This window comes from Alligator mississippiensis, chromosome 5 (assembly GCF_030867095.1).
Source record: "Alligator mississippiensis isolate rAllMis1 chromosome 5, rAllMis1, whole genome shotgun sequence".
NCBI lineage: Eukaryota > Metazoa > Chordata > Crocodylia > Alligatoridae > Alligator > Alligator mississippiensis.
In genome coordinates this window covers 55,836,715-55,859,196 of record NC_081828.1, presented here as the reverse complement: position 1 = coordinate 55,859,196, position 22,482 = coordinate 55,836,715, and the positions used below count along the sequence as shown (strand labels likewise).

The window sequence follows — 22,482 nt, the reverse complement described above, 5'->3', positions numbered from 1 at the left end:
TACTATTCATCTAATTTTTAACATTGGAAATGAACAACAACATAGCAGATCACAATGCTGCCTAAAGATTTATTCCAGTGGTGCTCAACCTTTCAGCCTCATAGACAGGATGAAGGGTATAGGGCCAATCAGCAAACTGGATCCCATGTGGGATTGCCATCCAGATTGGGCCCCATACTACCCTGGCCCCACACACCTGGATTCTGCCTTGCACTGGCCTGATTGCATGTGTCTGGATCCTGCCTCATGCAAGGCCACCCTATCTGAGCTCAGAGCTCCCCACAGGTCTGGAAATATGGCAGATGGGGAGCTGTAATTAACAGTGCCACTGCTCACTCCCCTGCTGCAAAATGTTTGGACCAATGAGAAACCATAGTGGCCAGATAATACAACTAGTGGGCTGGGGGTTAAGTACTCTTGATCTATGGAGAAGTGATTTAAATACTTTGTGGTTCAGTTAACCTGTCTGTAAAATAAGTATGTAAGTACTTACTTAACCTTGCAAAGATGTAAATGTAAATCAACTAATGTTTGCAAAATATTCCAAGAACTTCAAATAAAAGTTTACATAACTCATTTTGCAATTTATACATAACATTACATATATTTTCTGCTGTATTTACTGGATGAAGTTGATAACTCACTAGATTGTCATTGTCTCTGAAAAGACCATTCTACTCTGCTAACAGTTTAGATCACTGAACTGAGATTTGCAGGCTCTCTTACTACATAAGTACATGTGTTTGTAGAACATTTGAAAAGAACCAAAATCAGGTGTATTTAAATCCTTGTGATATGAACAGAAAGTAAATCCTTGTGATATGAACAGAAAGTAAAGTAAGACTAAGATTGAAGAGAAATACTCAAGTAAATATTCTTGTTGACCTCTATACCTGCGTCTTTTACATCTACCTACCTAGACAATACCTGTTTAATCTTTCCGGTGTTAGTTCTTCTAAGCTTGCATCAGGTAACACTTTTATCACCTTCTTATTAAGTTATAGATGAACACTTAATGCTCTTTTAAAAAATGGTAACAAGTATTTCCACAAGCAGAACAGCCATATGCAATCCAAATGAGACAAAATAAAATGTTTTAAAATAGAAAGTTAATCTGCAACACTCAGCATCTTATCAAGGTATGTGATCAATATCTTCTATTATTTGTTATGCTATCATGCACAAAGCATTTTCTGGGACAGACTGAATGATTCAAGGAGCCAGTAGCAAGAGGTTGGAAATGCCTTGAAAATCATATACTATACTATATGTCAATATGTAGTGAAACTTCCAAATGTTGTTGTTGTTGTTGTTATTAGACAATTTTATGAATTATCTCCTCTAACTATTCAAGTACACCACGGCATTCTGGAAAACTTATTTCACTGTTGTAATACTACTGTTGCAGTATCTGAGTAATTCTGTTCACAATGTTCTTTGCCTCAGGTGGCATCATCAAGAGACCATGTTGCTGTTCTTTAAATAAAAGGCCACTCTGGAGAGAGTGAGCTGCTTATCTCATACAAAATTATTTTAAAGGTTTAAATAAATTACTCAGCTCAAGCAGAGGAGTTAAAAAAAATTGATTTAACTGCTTAACAGTTGCCTCTATGATGTATGTAACACAAATTATAGGGTTAAACAGCTTTCAGGAATTACAAAGCGTCAGAAGGATATGATCAGAGACAGACTAGGTTTGTAGATGATAACACAGACTTCTCTTAATGATTAACACTCCTATTACTGTGCTAGTGGGTGCATCTACATGTGAAATTTGTGCAATGAAATAAACTCCAGCACAGTTTATTGCTCCTGGATGTAGCGTTTACACACGTGCCTGGGACTACAGCACATTGAGCCAGGGTGGTAAAGCCCCAGTTAGCAGGGGGCCCAGGGGCTCAGCCTGCCAGCCCAGGGCTGCTATAGTATGGGGCTAGCCAGCAGCCAGCCCCGGTCACCATCTAAATGTGCATTGCAGCAAAGTACCACCATAGGATAGTACTTGTGTCAGGCAGTACTAACCTTCGGTGGAGTTAATTAGTTTACTCTGGCCTAACAGCTCCACACATGTAGATGGTGATCCTTTACTGCATAGCTAATTAGACAACTGCAGTAAGTGTCTCATGTAGATGTCCCCAGTGACTCAGTGACTACATTTTGTAATTATACACACACACACACACACACACACACACACTTACTGAAGAGTTTTGTGTGTAAGTAATTTTAGAATAGTTTAATCTACAGCTTGCTCCTGTAGTTTAAATTACCCTGTTATTTTCTTAATTTGCTTTTGGATTATATGATGAGCGTGAAGTTACTAATGTCAAGTCAAACATTTGCTTTAACTGATTAGTCTCACACCCCAAATTGCTTTTTTTAATGACCACAGAACTCTAGTGACACACAGTCATGGTTACATAGCTGTTTAAATGATAAGGGTACTGTTTCACAAAGCAGAACATACTGCAGCAGAGATAGTTTAGACTGTAAAGCTTTTATTCAAAGATGGTGTAAGGAATCTCTATTAAATATACAATAGTTCCATGAAGAGCACATTATTCCAGAGCAGATTCAGTTTGTTTAATCCCAAGGGCGCCAAAACATTCAGTAAATTCAGGTACTGGGATGTAATTTCTGTGTACTGAAGTGAAAAAGTGAATTCATGGAGAGAAGACATTCTTATTCTACTAAGGCAGAGTTTTGCCAGAACACAAGGTCAGGAAAGAAATTTTTTTCTCAAAAACTGTTTTCATGTTTGGAAAAAAAAGGAAAGAAGTTTTAAGTGAAATTTTAGGAGAAATCATTAACATTCTTACTATAATTACTATACTATAGAAGGAAAGTGCTGAAGTAAAGTTGTTGTTTTTTTTCCCTAAGAAATATTTGGACTAAGAAGTTACTTAAGAAATGACTAAGTTTACTTTTAATTACTATGAGTAATAATTACAGTAAAGTTAAATTCCCAAAGAACCAATTTGGCAAAGAAAATTATAGGCCTGAAAACAAAAAGATATTTAATTTAAATAAGTTAAAGTCCTGGAGCAGCTCATGTTTATTTTTTTTAGAGAGAGCTAGAAATGGACACATGTGTAACTCAAGGACCTTGGGACTTTCCAAAGACAAAGACTGACAAAGACAGAAAGCTTTCTTTTCAGGGAATATGTGAAGACCTAGCTAGTGGGTACCTAGAATTCTACAAAAAATATCATCAGTCTTAGTAAAACATGAACATGATTAAAAACAAAATCAGACATTATTCCCATGAATACTTTTATATTAAATCCAGTACTGAGAATCAGTTCATATTTCTTTTCTATAACAAGGAAGCAAAAAACTGTGTTAAGGGAAGAAGCAGAAAAAAGCATTGTGCATAAGAAAAGACAGCAGATAACTTTCATAACCCTTTCACAAAAGTCCTTCACAGTAGACAGCCAGTTTGGCTGCAAAATGCCAGGGATGATACAGTACTCCAAACCCCAGAGGCATATGTTTTAAATCTATGGAGATGCCTATAGCCTTAGATAAGCTCAAGAGAAATCACGAACATAAAAAGATAAAATATTAAGCAAATACTAAAATGTATCAAATACATTCTAGAATTATTCGGTTCATGAATTATTCACTATCTACCAACCAGAAAGGTACTACTATCTTTATAACCTGTATTCATAATCAGTAGTTCAGCCAAGGTTAGGCAAAATATTTCATTTCTACATCAATTTTCTGTCCCAATTCTCTATGGATTTCTCCATTTTAAAAAAATGTTTTATCTTTTATCAAAAATGGTCTCTTCCCCCATTTGGTCTTTCTCACTGGAATTCTCCTCATCTATTCTTTATTTGTACAAAATAATCTTTTCCCCTTCTTTCCCAGGTTGGTGGTTTGTAATCCCAGCCTGTGCTCATTAAATGTTTAATTCCGACTTCAACAATAAGGAGCTTGTCCCATTCTCCTAAAGGACTTGTCCTGACAGATCCTCTGAAGATTAAGCAATTATATTCTGAAACAATAACACGGAAGCACAAAAGAGAAATGATTCATTTTTATACATAGAGATATCTATGGAGTATAATGGTAAACTACAAACTATTTTATTGGCATTTATTTCCAGAACTGGCAACTAAAGTGTGATTAGGTTGAGGTGCAGAGGAGGAGGAGCCCCATAAATTAGGTCTACCAGGTAGTCCAAGGTGGTTCTCCCTTGGAAACTACCTTCCAACACTGAATAATCAGAAACATCAAAGTCATAGCAGGCTAGAAGACAACATCAGGGAGGGGCTAAAGGGGTCATTATTATACCTCCTTTGCCCTCTGACATATGGGGAAGACATCAATGTACTGAAGACCAAGCCCTTACAACACCTATAAAGTTTAACAGCTATTAAGTTCATACACATTTTTCAGGTCTCACTTTATAGCTGGTTGGAAATTTTTATTGTATGATAAGTACTTTGCACATGTAGTTGATCTTAAGGTAACTGCACAATTAACCAGCTAATTGGGCAATATCTATAAAATGTAGAGGGGTCTAGGTGTTATTAAAGGGTGCTTAAAATTCAAAGGAGTGTACACTTTTACTATCAACCACAAGGTGGAGATCTGCATCACAGATTAGTTAAAAAAGAAACTGCTATGAACGCGCAAAACTGCTCATCAAAGACGGAATAGTTAGATAAGCTACAAATTAGTCCTGCAAATTACTCTTATCATTGAAAGTTAAAGGTTACCATAACAAGATTCTGTATCTAATTCTGTTCTCTCCAGTTAGAATTACATCCAGAATGCTGTGTCAGACTAGCACTTTCCTGCCACACAAATTCAAATTAAAAAGGACATTTGTTCTCACTAAAATTGATCACAGTGGGAAAAAAACCATGTATGTAATTTTGTTTCTGACCTGCAGTACATCTATATTGCTTAGATAAGGTGTTTAAGATTTCTTCTGAAAAATTAAGCATTTTGGGTCATGTTGATTTCTTAGTTTTTACATACATATATTTATGAACAAATGTATGTCTGAATAAATCATCTTATATACTCTCACTATTATCATTTTTCTTTAGGAGAGGTTTACAAACTATGTCCAGAATAGGAGCGAGGGAAAACAATTTGTTCTGAATACAGGGCAGAGAGCCAGAAACTTCTTATTCCTAATTCTAGCTCTGAAATATGCTTGTTCTGTGGCCTAGACAAAGTGCTTTAAACATTTATTTCTGTCTCTAACTACTTCATCAGAGTGTTTAAAAAAGTATTGAAGTCAATGAGTTCATGTTTCTAACGCCCCTGCTGGAAGTTGCCATTATTAATACCAATCCTGTTTTTTACTCCTACTTTTGAATTAAGATATCATATAGCAGTGGATACAAAAGGCATTTTATAGATGTGCTCTGGGAGTGGGGGGGGCACTTTAATTAGAGACACTCCAAGAGTCGCTCTAATTAAAGCGTCCAGAGTGTCATGTGTATCAGCATCCCCACACAGAAAAATGGCAGTGGGGGCACTTTAACTAAAGCTCATTGAAGCTCATTGTATAAGAGCCCAAAGAGTCTACACCACATCTCAGCGACATTTCATACTTTACTCCTCAACTATTTCTTTTCTGCTGCCTTTGGACCCCATGGTTGCATCCAGATGTACAGGGGTGTATGCTTGTAGTGGCAGTAATAGTAGCTGCACAAATTTGTGCCACCTTGTGCCACAGCACATGTCCCTGCACATGCGCTTTAGTGAGGGACAAATTGCTCCACTTCAGGCAAACTGCCATTTCCCTGCTCCTCCCAGCTTCCAGTGTACTAGAGCAGCTGGGGCATAAATGAAATAGTACAGATGTTCTGGTTAGCAGCCAGAACATCTCCCTGGAGGACTACACCTCCATTTGTTATGGAGCATGCTATTGTAGCATTTGCTACCAGGAAATCCCAGTAGCAAATTTTTCCCTTGTACTGAAAATTTGCAGTGCAAGGCACATTTTAATTTTCCAAGCATGCAGTTTGTGGTGCCACAAAGAGGTTTGCAGTGCCACAAACTCCACATGCCTACATGTCTGGATACAGTCCATGATATGGGTCTTTTATAATGAACTGGGCCACAGCTGACTTTAGGCAGGAATAAAGATTTAGGATGTTAGTGTTCCTATGAGTATTTTCCCATGTTTTACAAAAACATTAGGAAGCATAAATTCAAGGTGACTCAAGGTCTTGATTTCCCATTATAGACAAAACATAAAAGGAAAATGCTAAAACTGCAAAATATAAATTTTCATCACAAGAGGTACTATTTTAAATAACAACACTCCAGCTTACATGGCTATAATTAGGAAACAATATATCACAAATCCTGAGTTTGTACTGGAGAAAGTTCGAAATGCTTCCACAGCAGCTGAGGGCCTGCTTAAGATTGGACACATAGGCTAGGGAAAGACATTCACAAAGTCTAACCTGCAAAGCTTGAACCGATTGAAGATGGACAGGCATTTCCTTTTTATTCAAGAAATTCAGGCACATGTCTGCAGTGGCTCAGGCTAGAAGCCAGGGGGCACTACAGCAGCCCTCCCTTCCCTTTCACAGGGCTGAGGTAAGGGGTCCATGGCCAGGCCCCAGCAGGATGCTCTGATTATTCCCCCCACTCCTGAGCTGCCTACCATGGAATGTTTATCACCCCAACTCAGTGTTTATCAACCCATTAAGAAAACAAAACCTCTCTTCAAGCTCTTCTTAAACAGCTTTTCCACTGAAGAACATTAAGCTACCTGTTGATTAGCTCCAAAAAGCCTGTCTGCCTTTGTTGTCTCCCACAGCACGGACTATAGTAAGCATGTGGTATGCTAGCTAATGCTGAGGTGTTTGCATAAGGCAGAAGGGTGGGGGGAATAATCCCTTCTTATCAGGGAGAAGCCAGACAGATACTTTGTGCCTGCAAGTCTCAGCAGGAGCTTCAGCCAGGAAGCAGAGGGGAGGCACTAGGCCGCTGTGGAGCAGAGAGCCCTGCCCAGCCCAGAGAGCATGCTGGGGGAGTCTGGTTTATCTTAAACCAGCAAATGGTCTGGGACAAACATTGCATAAACCAGTTTGACCCAAATCAGTTAAGTCTGATACAATATTCAATCAGGTTTATCTAAAACTGGTTTCAGCCATTTTCAAACTGGTTTATGTGCACTGAGTATCTGTTCTGTTACAGGTTTAAACCAGTTTCTGATCACTTAAACTGATTTATGTGTAATGTCTGTCCCTAGCCGTAACTGCTTATGCTAAGTCTCTTCACTGAAACTATCTACAGCAAAAGCTCTGTTATCTGGCATCCCCTGGGGCCCCACACAAGCTGCTTTCCCCCAGGCCATGGGCCAAAGAAGTGAAGAAGAAGAAGTGAAGTGAAGAAAAAGAAGAATACGGCTCATGGCAGCGAAACCAGAAGTGGGACTTAGGGTTTCACTTTTGCCGTATCCCTCAGATGCTTGTTAGTGGAGCTTTCCAGTTGATAAAGTGCCAGATAACACGGCTTTTGTTGTATAAGAGGATCATCTTTGGTAAGGGGGCCTTGTCAATTTAATTCAGACACCAACTGATCTCACACAAGACAGTGAAAAGTTATGAAATAATTAAATTACCATCTCATACAACTGAGTGATACAAAAAGGCAGGGGTGGATCCAGGATTTGACAAACAGGGGGAGGAGGTAGGAGCAGCCACCTGTGCTCCTAGCCGCCTCCTCCTCAACACACTGGTACTGACAGACTGAGATGTGGGATCCTCTGGGGACTTTTCAAGGTTTCCCAAAGGAGAGAAGCATGCCCTGTCCATCCCCTCTGCTTCTCTTTCTCCCTTACCTGCCGCTGTTGTTTTCCCTACTGTCCCAGGGATGGGAGAAGTGCCCACTCTAGTCAGGCAGACAAGGCTCTTTGGGTAAATGGGATATCTTTTATTTAATATTTAAAATTATTTGGTTCAATAAAAGAGATCCCATTTTTCCCAAAGAACCTTGTCTGCCTAGTTCCTTAGACCAACATGGCTATAACCAACACTCTAGCCAGGCTGCACCTCAGCTTTACTGACTTTACATTAGCATGCTGAGCATATTAACTATATTTTAGTCTTTAAATCATTGCTGATAGTCTCAAATGAACCACACTACTAGTTTAACCAGAATCAGCATCAAGCAAAATGATCTATAATTCTCTTGGTCACTCCTTTTACTTTTTTCAATATTGAAACTATGTTATTGGTCCTCAAATTGTTTGGTGTTTCTCCTTTTTTCCCAAGACTTGTTAAAAATTAACAGTAGTGGCCAGAGTAGCATTCCAGAAGCTAGTTTGCGAGTTTAGAGGGGTTAATCTGCAGTCTGAATATGAAAATCTGAATGATCCCTTTTGCCTATATATTTGACCTGAGATTTTCTTTGCTTCAAATGTAAGATCAGTGCAAAACAGAAGAAAAGCAGAATCAATATACTTTGTTGTATAAAACTTTAGATTTTGTCTCTGTACATAAAGATCTGATTATACTATATACTATAATATAGTATTATTATATATATAGTGTCTGCTATCTGATTATACTATATTATACTATACTATACATATTAATCAAAGCCGAAGATAATACAGGATTGAAATAAACCTATTAAAAAACCCCTATAATATGCAATGGATCTAGGACAGTAATTCTCAACCAGGGTATGAGGGTATCCTTAGGTGCCTGGAGATCCTTTAACAGGTGCTACAGGAAGTGTGAGGAGATAAGTAGATACCAGCAGACTCAGGCTCTAGGTGTGAGTAGATGAACAGATAAGAGCAGGCTCAGGCTCCTCCACCCCAACTGCTCAGCTTCTCTGAAAGGAGGTAAACACCATAATAAATAAATTAGCGCTGGAAATGGGGTACCATTCAATTCACAAAAGTTATGGAGGGTGCCATAGGCCAAATGAGGGGTGCTTTGAGTCTAGCAAGGTTGAGAACCACTGATCTAGGCCAAACATAAGGGTTAAGAGTACAGGTTTTCCTCACTTTATGCTGTACATACAATCCTAAGAAACGGTGCATAACTTAAATTTGCATAAAAGGAGCCCACTTTACAATGTAACAAATAAGGATACATTCCAAGACCTCGACTGTACTGACCCCCAGACCCATTTCTACCACTTTTACAAGACAATTTTGGTACTCACCAGCAGCAGACAGTATACACAAGCACAGGGTACTATCATAATGAGAACGGCAACTACAGAAACACACATTGCAGACAATGAGCAAGGAGCACAGATCCACACAAAAGACTATATTTTAGGGTGCATCACTCCCACAATGCACCACACAAAGCAGCTGATTGTCACCACACTGATTGCATAAGAGTGAATTTATCTTGCATATAACGAATTTTTGGTATAAAAAGGTGGGCACATACAGAACCCGCATAAAGCGAGGGAAACCTGTACTGATGAAATAGCTTCAGGTAACAGCTAAAGGGCTAAAGATCTTTGCTTAGTGGCTTTATCAAACTTTATTCTGATAGTACTGACTGAAAATTAATCTCACTCAAGACAGCCAGTGGTATATGAGTTAGTTAATACCTACATGTAAAAAGGTGCACAGAAAATGTCATTTCAATAACCAATTATTTTGATTTGTTCAACAAAACCTAGGAACACTGCTGAAATCACTGAGCACCATCTACTGGCACTTTCACCATTCACATTTATAGTGACAGTGTCTTTTATATAACATTACTTGGAAAATAACACATAGCTCCTCATGAGTGGAAACCATCACCATCTGGTCCTATTTAATTATCATGCTTGCCAGTTGCAGACCAAGTATTCAGAGTTTCCAGCATTCAGTATTTTTACAAACCCCATGATATTTGTGGGGGGCTGCTTGTTTGTTTGGGTTTCTTTTAATTCCCAGCCTTCAGAAAAGAGCTGATCATTAAAAAGATCTAAGTTTTCAGGGGAAAAAAATATAGTTATGAAGTAAAGCTTGACAATAGCAGCAATGCAACAGCTCAGAAAAACATAAGGCAACCACCCCCACCCAAAAAAACCCTGAATTTATTGTATTAGAAGTTCATTGTTTCATCTCACTTTCATGATTTTGTGTTTCTATCCTGATTTTTTAGAACATACGGTTGATAATAATTCAATATATAGAAGTGCCATAACTTCCATACCTAGAGATGGTACCTCCAGGTTTGAGTCTCAGTGGGGCAGGGTAGAGTGGAGAAATTTGCCTTCCTGCTAACTCCTTTGTAGTTGTCCTGTAGATAAACAAGGGAAGTTTATTTCCACCACTGACAATGCAACACGTTTCTGCAGTACTAAATTCATTTAAAAAAATTCCAGAATTAACGTTCAGAATCTTGCACTAGGACTCTAGCAATAATTAAATGTTTCATTGATGGGAAAAGTCACTTATCAGGTGTTACTGAAACAGCACATGCCTTCCTGTAATGCTGGAAATGATAATAAGAATAATTGCAAGGGCCAATTACTCAACTCTTGCTGGAGGCAATATCGGATTTATGTCCCTTAACGTGTGTTCTGTTAAGAGCAAGAAAGGCATGCATACTAATTCTAAATCAACTCAGTATTTATTGACCTATAAAACTGTATCTACAAGTCTGTAAAGATGGATTTGAGGCTGATGCTGTTCAGGTCAGGATTATAAAATATGCAAATCATGATGCCTGTGGAAAATGCAAGTCACAGCCAGCTACCACATTAACTTCTGTGTAAATATTCTGGAATTAAAGAATGCAATGAAAATGTTCTCAACTGACAGAGGAGGGCTTGGGAGCAGTATACTTAACTAACCCTAGGTCAGTAATCATTGAGAATGGTGGCATCTCTCCAGAACATAAAAAAACAAAATTAGCCAATAGACCAACAGTCCATGTATTTTGAATTCCATTCTCTGACAATCGTGAAGGCCAAATGAAAAAGAAGAAACAAAATACCCCCTAAGGAACCAAATGAGTTAAATTATTCTTGATGACAGCTGGCTGAAGGCATGCAGCATGCACCAACTGATAACGAGGAACAGCGATTGCTATACTGGGAGGACCACTGGGGTAGTTACATTAGATTTATTTTCACAAAAAAAGAAAAAACAAAAAGAAATCACCATATAGTGGCTACACAAGGTAATTGCTGTCTGGTATTTATTCCCTGGTTGATGTGAAGCAAATTGCTTGACTTTGTTCAGTTCCTCATGGAGAAACGTCCATAACACTAAAACACAGTCATACATGGCTTCCTCTTTGACAATCTTCATAAAGGAGCTAATGGTCAAATGGCTGTGAGGGTTCTCATCTTTTGAAACTATTCATCCAGAATGGATACGAAGGACAATAAAGACCATTATATGAGCCTCCTAGTCTGAAGAACTTCCACATCTGCTATACATGTTTCACATGTTCCACAGAGAAAAAGCTGCAATGTAGAATACCATAGAATCATTTCTTCATACTTGTTAGGGCTCTATAATATTCAAGGACTGGGCTTTGTACCTCCATTGCCATGATATCCCTCTTTTGATACTCAAATACTAATCATATTGGCTACTGGGATCTCCATACAGGAAGTAGCCTGTGGGTACAATATAACTGCTTGCAGAATGCTTAGGTTGGCCATCTCCTGCTTTGTATCACATATTCTCTTGTTGAACATTAGCTTTTAAAAGTTGTGTGTGCATATTAAGGTCTCCTTCAGTCAGTTATATTTGTACAATCAGAACTTACTCCACAAGAAACCCATTGGCAGTTAGTGGAGATTCCATTCTACACAAACACACATTCTTTACAATCGCTTCAATGTACAATGAAACATATTATCATAGACACACACTGGATATTTCTGTTTCAGGTTCCATGTACCTGAAACAAAAAGCTTATAGACATAAATGTGGAAAAATCTTGGAATTTCTTTAAAATAAAGATGCAAAACTATCCAGAATTTGCATCCTAAGCAAAAAAGAAATTGTTGTAGAGGGTTTCAAACTTAATTGGGTGAAAAATTCCATCAAAAAGGACTGCAGGGTTTAACAAAGAGCCTATAAAAGAAAGCTATATGCTGGAGGTCAAAAGCAGGGGCATAGAAGGAGAACAGGCAAAAATCAAAGCTGTTGTTAGACCTTGCAAAGGAAATAAAGAAAAAGAGTAAAAGGTTCTTGAATTCATTTAAGTAAATAAAAACAAGAAGAAGCAGGCCCACTGTGCAATGAAGATAGGACAAGATTACATATGGCTCAAAAATTAAGAAAACATTTGGATTCCAGTTCAACTAGGTTGTTGATGCAAAATGCATGGGAAAGACAGGTGGTTAATGGGAAGTACTGTATAGAAATGGAAATTACCACATCTGAGGTGGACACAAAGCTCAAAGACCTGGTCATAGGGAACGGATAATTTCCATTCCAGTATACTGAAACAATGGTACTTGTAAGTCTGGGCACCCATGAGTTCAATGTTAATAGTTTATAAAACTTTTAATACACTTTGAAGGAAAAACATACCTAAAGACACTGTTAAATGGATAAAATTCAATATGAGTCTATTAACAGAATTTTCTGTTGGACTAACCTGGTATTTTTCTGTGATTAGATTTTAAACGTTTAGACAGTTTAATAATCTAATAGACCAATGGTTCTAATTTCTAATTTCATTGGCTTTATCTAGACCAGAGGAGACAATTATTTTGGGCGGAGGACTGCTTACCCAGCTTTGGCAGGCTGTCAAGGGCTGCATGGATAGCTCCGCCCCTTGACAGGTGCCCCGCCCCCTGGTCACCATCTTGGGACCAATGTCCCAATTTCTTGGGACCAATGTCCCAGGGCCAGCACTGGTGGGGCCCAAAGCAGGGCACAGGCTGGCAGGGGTCTGTGGAGCCGGGCTGGGCTGCACCAGCAGAGAGAGGGGGGAGCTGGCCCGGCTCCTTAGAGTCCCTGCCAGCTGGGACCCTGAGCTCCTGCCACCCTGCTCTGGGCCCTGCCAGCACTGGCCCCAGGACGCCGGTGTGGACCCCATGCTTCTGCTGGCTCCCCACCCACTCACACCCAGTACCCCCCAGCCCTGCAGTACAAGTGGGGGGCAGCACACAGCCCCAACCTCACTGGCAGAGAAGAAGCTGGTGCTGAGTGTGGGGAAAAGTGGCACCACGCCCACCCCATGGCTGGCACTCCCTGCTGTAGGCACTTGCAGCCCACGCATGGCTGTCTGGAGCAGGCACAGGCAGCCTCACATGGGCTGCAAGCGGCTACAGTGCAGGGCGCTGGTCACGGGGCGAGCAAGGGGCCACTTTTCCCCGCACTCAGCACCAGCTTGTAACCTGCCCCGGAGCTCACGTGGTGGGCAGTTCACAGGCAGCGGTGGCAAACACTGCCCACTGTGGCAAGTGGGGGGGCCCGCAGCTGATGTCACCACACACAGCCCCAACGGGTAAGCCTGGAGCCAGTGTGGAGCCCAGGCTGGCAGCGGGGCCAGGTTACAAGATGGTGCTGAGCACAGGGGGGGAAAAGCAGCCCTTCCCCACCCCATGGCCACCGCCCCACACTGCAGTCACTCACACCCCTTGTGGGGCTGCCTGTGCCTGCACCAGACAGCCCTGCGGGGGCTGCGAGCAGCTGCAGCAGGGAGTGCTGGCTATGGGGCGGGCAAGCGGCCACTTTCCTCTATGCCAGGAAGGAGCAGGGAAGGAGCCCAGGGAAAAGCTGAGTGCGGGGGGGAAAAGTGGCCCCTCGCTCGCCCCACGGCCAGCACTCCCTGCTGCAGGCACTCCGGAGCAGGATCTCTGGAGCAGGCACAGGCAGCCCCACGTGGGCTGCAAGCAGCTGCAGCATGGGGCACCAGGCACAGGGCAGGGGAGGGGCCACTTTTCACCCCCACACTCAGCTTTCCCCCCCCCCCGCGCTCCTTCCCTTCCCGGGGTCCCCCCTGCCCTTCTCACCTCCCCCTTACCTGAGGTTCTGGCACAGGGCAGGCCCATGGTCCCAGGCCAGAAGCCCCGGGTGGGACTTCCAGCTGGGGGGCAGGGCCAGGTGGGCCCTGCTGTTGTGGGAGCCCACCAGGCTTCCCCTGGGTCCTACTGCTCTTGGTTCCTGTCATTTTTGACAGGAACCAAGGGCAGATAAATATTAATTTTCTACATTTTTTAGGTGCTCCGCAGGCCGCATAGAATGGCCTCGCAGGCCATATCCAGCCCGCAGGCCATATTTTGCCCACTCCTGATCTAGACTTTAACATGGGAAATCACTAGCAATGATGAAATTAACACAGGAGTTGCAACTTGGGTAAGTAAATGCCTATGTGGAAACAATAACTCCTTGCCCTGAATGGGGAACTATTGGACTGAAGGAACATTACTAATTGAGGTCCTCAAGGTTTGGTTTTGGGATTAATTTTCATTAATGAACTTGACATTAAAAGTAGGTGTGTACTGATGAAATCTACTAATGCTATAACATCTAAAAGTAACTTCAATATAGAGGAGAATTAGCATATTGCACAGGAAAAACTGGATGACCTTGAGGACTGGAGTAATAGAAACAGGTGAAAATGCAAGGAGCTAAAAACAAGAATTCTGTTACGTGCTTGGGGCTCATAAGTTGGAAATTGCACAGGAAGAGAAAGAACTGTATAAAGTAATCACTTACAGGATGACTGAGAGTAATCAGTATGAAAAAGGAAAATGGGATGCTAAGGTGCATCAGTCAACCCTTATTTTCAGTAGAGATATGGAAATATTAATATCATTGTATAAGGCAATGGTGAAGCTTTCTCTGGAATACTGTGAACAATTCCCTTCACCCATGTAAAGAAAGATAAATTCGAATTGGAGCAGATGCAGAGAATGGCTGTACAGATGACAAAAGCCTTCCTTGTAAGAGAAGATTAGAGGATCTTGACTAGTTTAGCCTAGCAAAATGACAACTGGGAAGGATTGCTCTCTATAATTTGATTGGCACATGGCTGGGGTGGGTGTGGGAGGTGGAAGGGGAGGGAAAGGGCAGGGAGGGGAGAAGAAGGGGTAAATCCCAGGAAGGAAAAATAGCTATTTAACCTGTAAGACAATGCTGCACAAGAACAAATAACAAATAGATTGGCTGTGAATAAAATTAGGCCAGAATAGAAGAATGTTTCTAATCATCAGAAATTAAGGTTGTGGAACAGCCTTCTAATAGAGCTGGTTGGGAAAAAGATTCATAGATTCATAGATGCTAGGGTCGGAAGGGACCTCAATAGATCATCGAGTCTGACCCCTGAAAAACAACCTAAGTACTCTTAAAATGGAGCTTAAACACTTTCTGGAGAAAGTAGCATACTGTGACTGGATTTCCTGAGTTGCTCTCCTGGTAAGGGACCAGGGTGACTGGCCCCCTTGAGACATTTCTGGGTATAGCATTTTAAATCAGATTGTCTAAACTTATAAAAAAAAAAAAGAGAGAGAAAGAGACTCGGGAAGTTCGCATCTTGTTATGTATGCTGCCAGGCGCAGAGATTCTGGACTGGAGAGAAAAGCTAACTGTTCTTCTAGGACAGAAGCTAATGAGACAAACAACAGGTAACAAAGGGCGCTCTAAAAGGGGAGTTTACTAGAGAGTTAATGTGTGTACATGTTTGTATCTAAAAATAAAATTGAGAAGAGAGCCAGGAATGAACATACTACTTCTCTTTCTAACTTTTCAGATACAAATACTACAAAATTGATGCACTAAATGCATCCTTGGTAAAAGTCTTATTAAAGTCCCTTTGAAAGAAAATCTGTGTTTTAAATGACAGACATGCTAAATTTCACCTGCACAGAAAACAAGACTAGAACTATACGTCTCCAGTTAAAAATCAGAAGCCTCTACTGCTTGGACTGAAGAAGAACCCCTAAAATAGCTTGGGTAAGTCCTATCTACTTGTTCATATTAAACACTAGAAAAAGGCATCCTTTATTCATAATGCGAGGTTGCCACACTTCAAGAGTGGGCCTTTTGCTGGACAAAGAGCTGAAAAAATTGACCCTTAAACCGACAAGTAAAAGCAGTGTTCTTTGCTATTTATTCCCTGAAATCCTTACCACTTCCAAGGTCTTGGTTTATCACTAAAAAGCAAATCTAAGGTACTTCCTGTTTTTTTCTGAAAGAGAAGGATACATTTGGGTCCAATTCTGTACCTATGCTGGAGTTTTGCCTAATTAAAGCATTAGGCAAAATTGAGGATGGAGCGCACGATTGAAGTATATACCAAGGGTGACCAAACTTCCTAACCTGTCTAATTGCAAACCAAAATCTTGACACATACAAGGGCTGCAGGATGCAGTGCTCCAGCTCCAATAATAATTAGTCATTAAACAACATCTTTGACTAAAATAAGCAGGAACTGAAAAAAACAGAACTAGAGGGTTGTAAACAAACAGAGTAAAATTGTGTTTTTATTTAACTTCAATTTTTAAATAAAAATTATGTTTTTATTTAACTACACCTCTTCCTTTATGAGCTGCACTTAAACTGCTCACAAGCCACAGTTTGGTCATCCCTGCCAAATAGGAAGGATGCTTCTTATTCTCAAAGAAGTTGCAGTATATGAAAAAAGTGGTTCCAAACTGATTTTGAAAGTTTTACTACAAGAATTAAGTAATCCAGAAAAGACCATTGGCTTGCCATATGCCTGTATGGTATTACATCACTGGGATTACATAGTGTATATGAATAATTAGAACTATACAGCCTCCATATATTACCCAAATCTCTCCCTTACGTAACACAAAATTAACTAAGTCAGAAAACAGTGACTCATACCCATCTGCAGCATGATAAATCCAATGGTATGCAACCCCTTTGTTCAAAATTTAATAATTCCCTTCAGATCTATCTTTTGTTCCTCTGCTTTGCCAGTCAACCACTTTAATACCCATAGAGGATGCTAAATCCATAAAGCTTCTGAATTCCACACAGCTCATCTTATTACAAAAGCTTATTACACAACATAGCAGTTCTTTTCATGATACTTCATCCACTGATTAGGAATGGATACATTGCTGTTCTTTCAAATGGAGGGCAACGAGCTTCTAAAATTGAGCAAACATGGCCAAGTTAACAAGAGGCATATTAATTAGCCATCACTGGTAGCTTGGTATTTCATTCCCATTAGCAGCAGCACATTATGCGTTTCTGTGACTTGAGTTGTTTAACACATTTAATTTCTCTGCAAACAGAAGAACTGTGTAAATTTATGGATCTCTCCAAGCAATGTTTCCAGCTTTTGATAAGGAAAATAACTACAGGTGTTCCTTGTAAATGCATGTCAATATCACAAATACTGGTGCACATTTGTGTTGAAGTGGAAGTTTGTGCTAAGAAACAATGCCTAATGGTTAGAGCAAAGGCTGGGATTTGGGGCTCCTGCACTCTAGTTTTAGTTGTCACAGATTCATTACCCCTTGGACAACTCACTCAAACTATTTGCGATTCAATCTTCTTATCTCTATGATGCAAATGATAACACTATTTACCTACCTCAGTAGAGGTTTGTAAGGTTGAATAACTAATGTTTTCAAATGGTTTAAGATCTCTCAAAGACATAACATCACCGAATATCTTCAAGCAAGCATCAGCAAAGTACTTGAGCAATGAATTCCAAGACACCATTCCCTCAAATGAAATAAGTCACTGAGACCTCTAAGAGTCTTTTCCAAAGCTGGCCACTTGAACCAATCCGCCAAATCTTTCCCTCCCCAAGACTCTTTCCCTGCATTTTCTCCAAAGTCCAAGGACTTCCAGGTCCCTTGTCAGCTCATGCAGACTTTTTCCTTGGTTTGTAATTTATTCATTGATAAATCATTCATTCTCTCGAGGTAAAGTAGTTTGTTTCCCACTTTATCTTGCCAAACATGATTTTAAAAATTGACTTCGGATTTAGACGCAGTTACTGCAAAAGACATATTAAAGCCCTAAATCCAAACAGACTCAAAGTCTGATTCACAAGCCTAGTATCACAATGTGTGGGTAGAGTTCATGTATAGTTAATATGATGGAACCAGACTAGATTATGTGAAAAGACCAATCCCAGCCACATTACTGTCTGCAAAAGTTCCTTTTGCCATATTTTAACCACCTTAAAAAACTAATAAACATAATGACATAATAACAGAAGACTGACTAATATAAATTCCAGTCACAAAAAATAATTTCAGGCAGTCAAGTTCCTGTCTTGATCTGGAAACATATTTATAAAGTATTTAGCTATGATATAACATTTTCACTTACAGATCTCAAAGCCTATTTGAGATTTATAGATGGAGAAATTATATCAAAGATGGAGAAACTGCATCAAAGAGAAGCAAAGTAATTTATAAAGATCATATAGCAAGTCAATGACAAAAGCCAGAGTGCGAACCTTTCACTTCTGACTATTGTTCCAGTGTTCTACATGTTTGGTCACCCTGCCTCCCATCACTTCATCATGGGAAAGGTTCTGGATGCTGTTATACATACAAACATGCAAAAGGACTGGAGAAAGAAGGCAAAGAATCTTTTCTGCACATGGCTCCACCCTGGGTCAGGCAGCATTCTAGCAACTGCAGGTCCTAAACCCCAAATGTGGGAAAACTGATGGCACCTCATCATTCACTCTCTGCTAAGGAGAGTGAAACATTTTAAAGCCCATACCCATTGTCATTACAGAATGCACTCCACCAGAGGTATTAAGCCTACCTCTTGTCCTCTGCAGTCATAGAATCATAGAAAATTAGGGTTGGAAGGAACCTCAGGAGGTCATCTAGTCCAACCCCCTGCTCAAAGCAGGACCATCCCCAACCATATCCCAGCCAAGGCTTTGTCTAACCAGGTCTTTAAAAACCTCCAAGGATGGAGATTCCGAAATCTCTCTGTGTAGCCTATTCCAATGCTTTACCCTCCCGGTGAGAAACTTTTTCCTAATATCTAACCTAAACATCCGTTGATGCAACTTGAGACCATTGCTCTTTGTTCTGGTATCTGAAAACAGTCTTGTTCTCAGATACTTTGTTCCAAGAACAGTATAGCTCCATCCTCTTTGTAACCACCCTTCAGATAGTTGAAGGCTGCTATTAAATCCTCCCTCCATCTTCTTTTCTCCAAACTAAATAAGCCCACTTCCCTCAGCTTCTCCTCATAAGTCATATTGCCTTAACCATTTTGTTGCCCTTTGCTGGATTCTCTCCAATTTGCCTGCATTCTTTCTGTAGTTGAGAGGGAAAGGGGGGGGGGGGGGTGGCAAAACTGGACTCAGTACTCCAGATGTGGCCTCAACAGTACCAAAGAGAAGAGAATTAATCACTTTCCATGATCTGTGTGCAATGCTCCTACTAATGCAGCCCACAATGCCATTAGCTTTCTTTGCAACAAGGGCACACTGTTGGTTCATATCAGCTTCTCGTCCACTGTAACCACCAGGTCCTTTTCTGAAGAGCTGCTGCTTAGTAAGGCTGCACAAAGCTTCAGGTGGTGATTCAATTTGGAGGAGATTCAGCCCAATTCGGTAGCTGAATCTCCAAAGCCAAATCAAATCAGGGGACCAATTTAAAGGTCTGAATGGATTCAAAACTCTTTGAATCTTTGGAAAAGATTCAGAGAGCTTTGATGATTCGGGAAGTTCCCAGTGGCTGCAGCAAGGAGCTGCTGCTGGACTCCGAGCTGGTAAGTACTAGGGGCAGAGGAGGGGGGGCTGGGGGAGGGGACCATGGGGGGACCCCTGCCAGCCCCCTCTCCCCCGCCCCCCCACTCCAGCTCCTAGACCTTTAAAGAAAAGACCCGGTGCTGACCAGGAGCTTCCAGGCAGGGGGGGTGATGCCTGCTGCCCCCACTGCCACACGCTGCATAGGGGGCTCTGCTATGAGCCCCCCCGACTCCCCAACTCCTCCAGACCCACCACGAATGCCCTGCCTGGGCCAGCTCCGGCCGTTTAAGAAAAAAAAATGGAGAAAAGCCCCAGGACTCAGAGCTCCTGCAGTGGCCTTGGGGCTTCGGGGGCGGTCATGCAGAGCCCCCCCTCCCCCCGGTGGTGCAGGGCAGCAGGGATCGCCCCTCACCAGCAGGAGCAGTGAGTGCAGGGTTTTTCTCAGTTTTGTTTTTTTTTAAAGGGTCAGAGCTGGCCTGAGCCAGACACCCATGGGGGGGACTGGGGGAGCAAGGGGGAGGTTCGGCAGCTCATGCAGAGCCACCCGTGCAATGTGGGGCAGTGGGGGGCAGCTGAGATCACCCGCTGCCTGGCAGCACCTGCTGAGTCAGGGCATTTTTTTTAACAAGTTCTGGGAGCTGGGGCAGGTGGGGCAGCCATTTCCAGGCTGGGAGAGTGGGCAAGGATGGGCCTGACTGATTCGGAGATTCTGCAGCAGCTGAATCTCCAAATCAGATTCGGCCAAATTGATTCAGGACAGTGATTCGAATCACTGAATTGAATCACTGTCCCCCAAATCAGCCAAATTTGAAGTGAATGCTAGCCGCTTTGCACAGGCCTACTGCTTAACCAGCTGGTCTCTACCTTGTAGAAGTGCATGGGATTTTTCCATCCTAAATACAAGGTTTTGTACTTGTCCCTGTTGAACTTCACATGATTTCTTTTTGTCCAATCCCAGGTCTCTCTGAATCCTAGCCCTACTCTCCAGTGTATACCACTGTAACCTTGCTGAGGATGCACTCTATCCTATCTCCCAGTTTGCTGGTGAAGATATTGAACAAAAAGAGCCCCAGGACCAAGTTTTACTGATGATGTCAGAATGCCTCTGGCCACTGTCACCAGCATGTTGCCCTTCCACAAACTGCTTGTCCAAAAGTGGCCAATAAGCCAAAATGTAGCTAAAAATTTGTGACAGCAAAACATGTTGCACACTGGAAAATACTGTACATCTGAAAGCACTGAACAGTGGTATATAATTCTCTCTCTTACTATGTATTAGAAACCCAGTGAAATTACAGGGCCTTGAAAATACTGAACCCTCAACAGCAGCTAATAAAAAGCTCTCTGGAGTCTTCAAAACTTGCATATCCCATAAATATTAAGACTGTTTAGGAAGTAATAGGAATAGAACTAATTCCACAAACACAGTAGGTCCCTTACATTCCAGATGCAGATAGATTTCTCAGTAAATAGAAAGGCTGCATCTCTGGTGCACCTGACCTTCAGAGTACCTAACATATTTATTTCTTCCTATTTGCATTGAGGGCAAACATCAAGGGTCTTGGCAGAGAGCCTGTATCTCTTCACTGTTACTGCCTCTTCAGTTAAAAAAATACCGTGTTGTCAGAACTATTATGCCTCAAGTTGCAGGGTATTTAATTTAACAAGATTTTATATAAAGAGATCAAAAAATTCAAACACATTTTAATGTTAGTTTTAATTCATTTAGAGTTCATATTAAAAATGCTATAATAACATTGAATAAAGAAATAATCTTAATATGCCCACAGCAGCCATTGCTTTTCCCAGACTGTGGCACCAGTACAACATCAACTTGGCCTGAAGGAACCACACCTAGGAGCAAAGGGGGAAGTTCAGTCTCATTTTCATCACATGGCCTCCCTGCTGTTACTGCCAATTAGGATGTCAAGCACAGAACTGGGTTCTACTTTCCCACCATCACAAACTTGTTATAAGATTATAACTGCTTTAGGCACTCCTAAAGCTTGATTCAAAATGTTGTCCAACGGATGAAAAAATCATATATTTTCCAAAAGAACCTCTTTTCAGGTGCCATATAGTTCAACTGACTATGTTGTTGCTTCTGAGTCTATTCAAATATATTTTAATGTAACAGGTATTGTTAGTTCTGTGACTACACACTATAGGCAAACAAAATAGCTATTATACATTTAGTGACAGCTTACAGGACTTACTGATTATTCTTATGTTGATAGAGACACTGATAATCAAGCTATCCCTTTCTTTTCCTTCCTTATTCATGCTTCTGCTTGTATGAAAGTTCTGCAATGTTTTAAAATCCACCTGGACAAACAGCAGCTGTAGGCAGAAAGAATTTAGCCTTAAATTCTATTATAAAGGACAAAATATCTAATCCCATCCCTAATACTTCACTATAATGTCAACATTAAGGATGAACCTATTATCTACTTGTACAACATTCAAAATAGATAAGAGAGTATTATTTAACAAACCGTATCCAAAACTGTGAGTGACCAAATAAAATGCCATCACATACATCTGTACTTTCTCCAAAAGCAATTACTTATAGATAACTGGAGCTTTTAAAAATATGAACATGTAATGATATATGGAAGTTAGTGAAATCTAAGATATGAACCATTACTGTAATAGTACAACCACTGAAACTGAACCACTGCCTAGAATTAGCACTTCATTCTCTGTGCCTCAGTTAATCTTTTTTATTAGAAATGCAAGTAAATTTGATTATTTATAAAGTATTTAACATCCTGTTTATTAGTTCATAACCTCAGATGAATTAATATTACAGACAACAGCATGAAGTGCTTTCTCCCCATAAAGCTGCTCTTTA

The 22,482-nt window shown here is 40.8% G+C and overlaps 1 long non-coding RNA gene across 2 annotated transcripts; it reads right to left on the bottom strand.

Annotated features, from left to right (window-relative positions):
* Positions 1–2,463: 2,463 nt before the first annotated feature.
* On the bottom strand, positions 2,464–21,963 carry LOC102567298 (uncharacterized). Of its 2 annotated transcripts, XR_002094327.2 has the most exons (4): positions 21,845–21,963; positions 10,161–10,247; positions 9,163–9,215; positions 2,464–8,826 (listed from the first exon to the last, which is right to left on the bottom strand). It is a non-coding gene; the product is annotated as an uncharacterized LOC102567298 (long non-coding RNA). The 2 variants fall into 2 exon arrangements; XR_009462450.1 differs by lacking the exon at positions 9,163–9,215.
* Between the last annotated feature and the right edge of the window lie 519 nt (positions 21,964–22,482).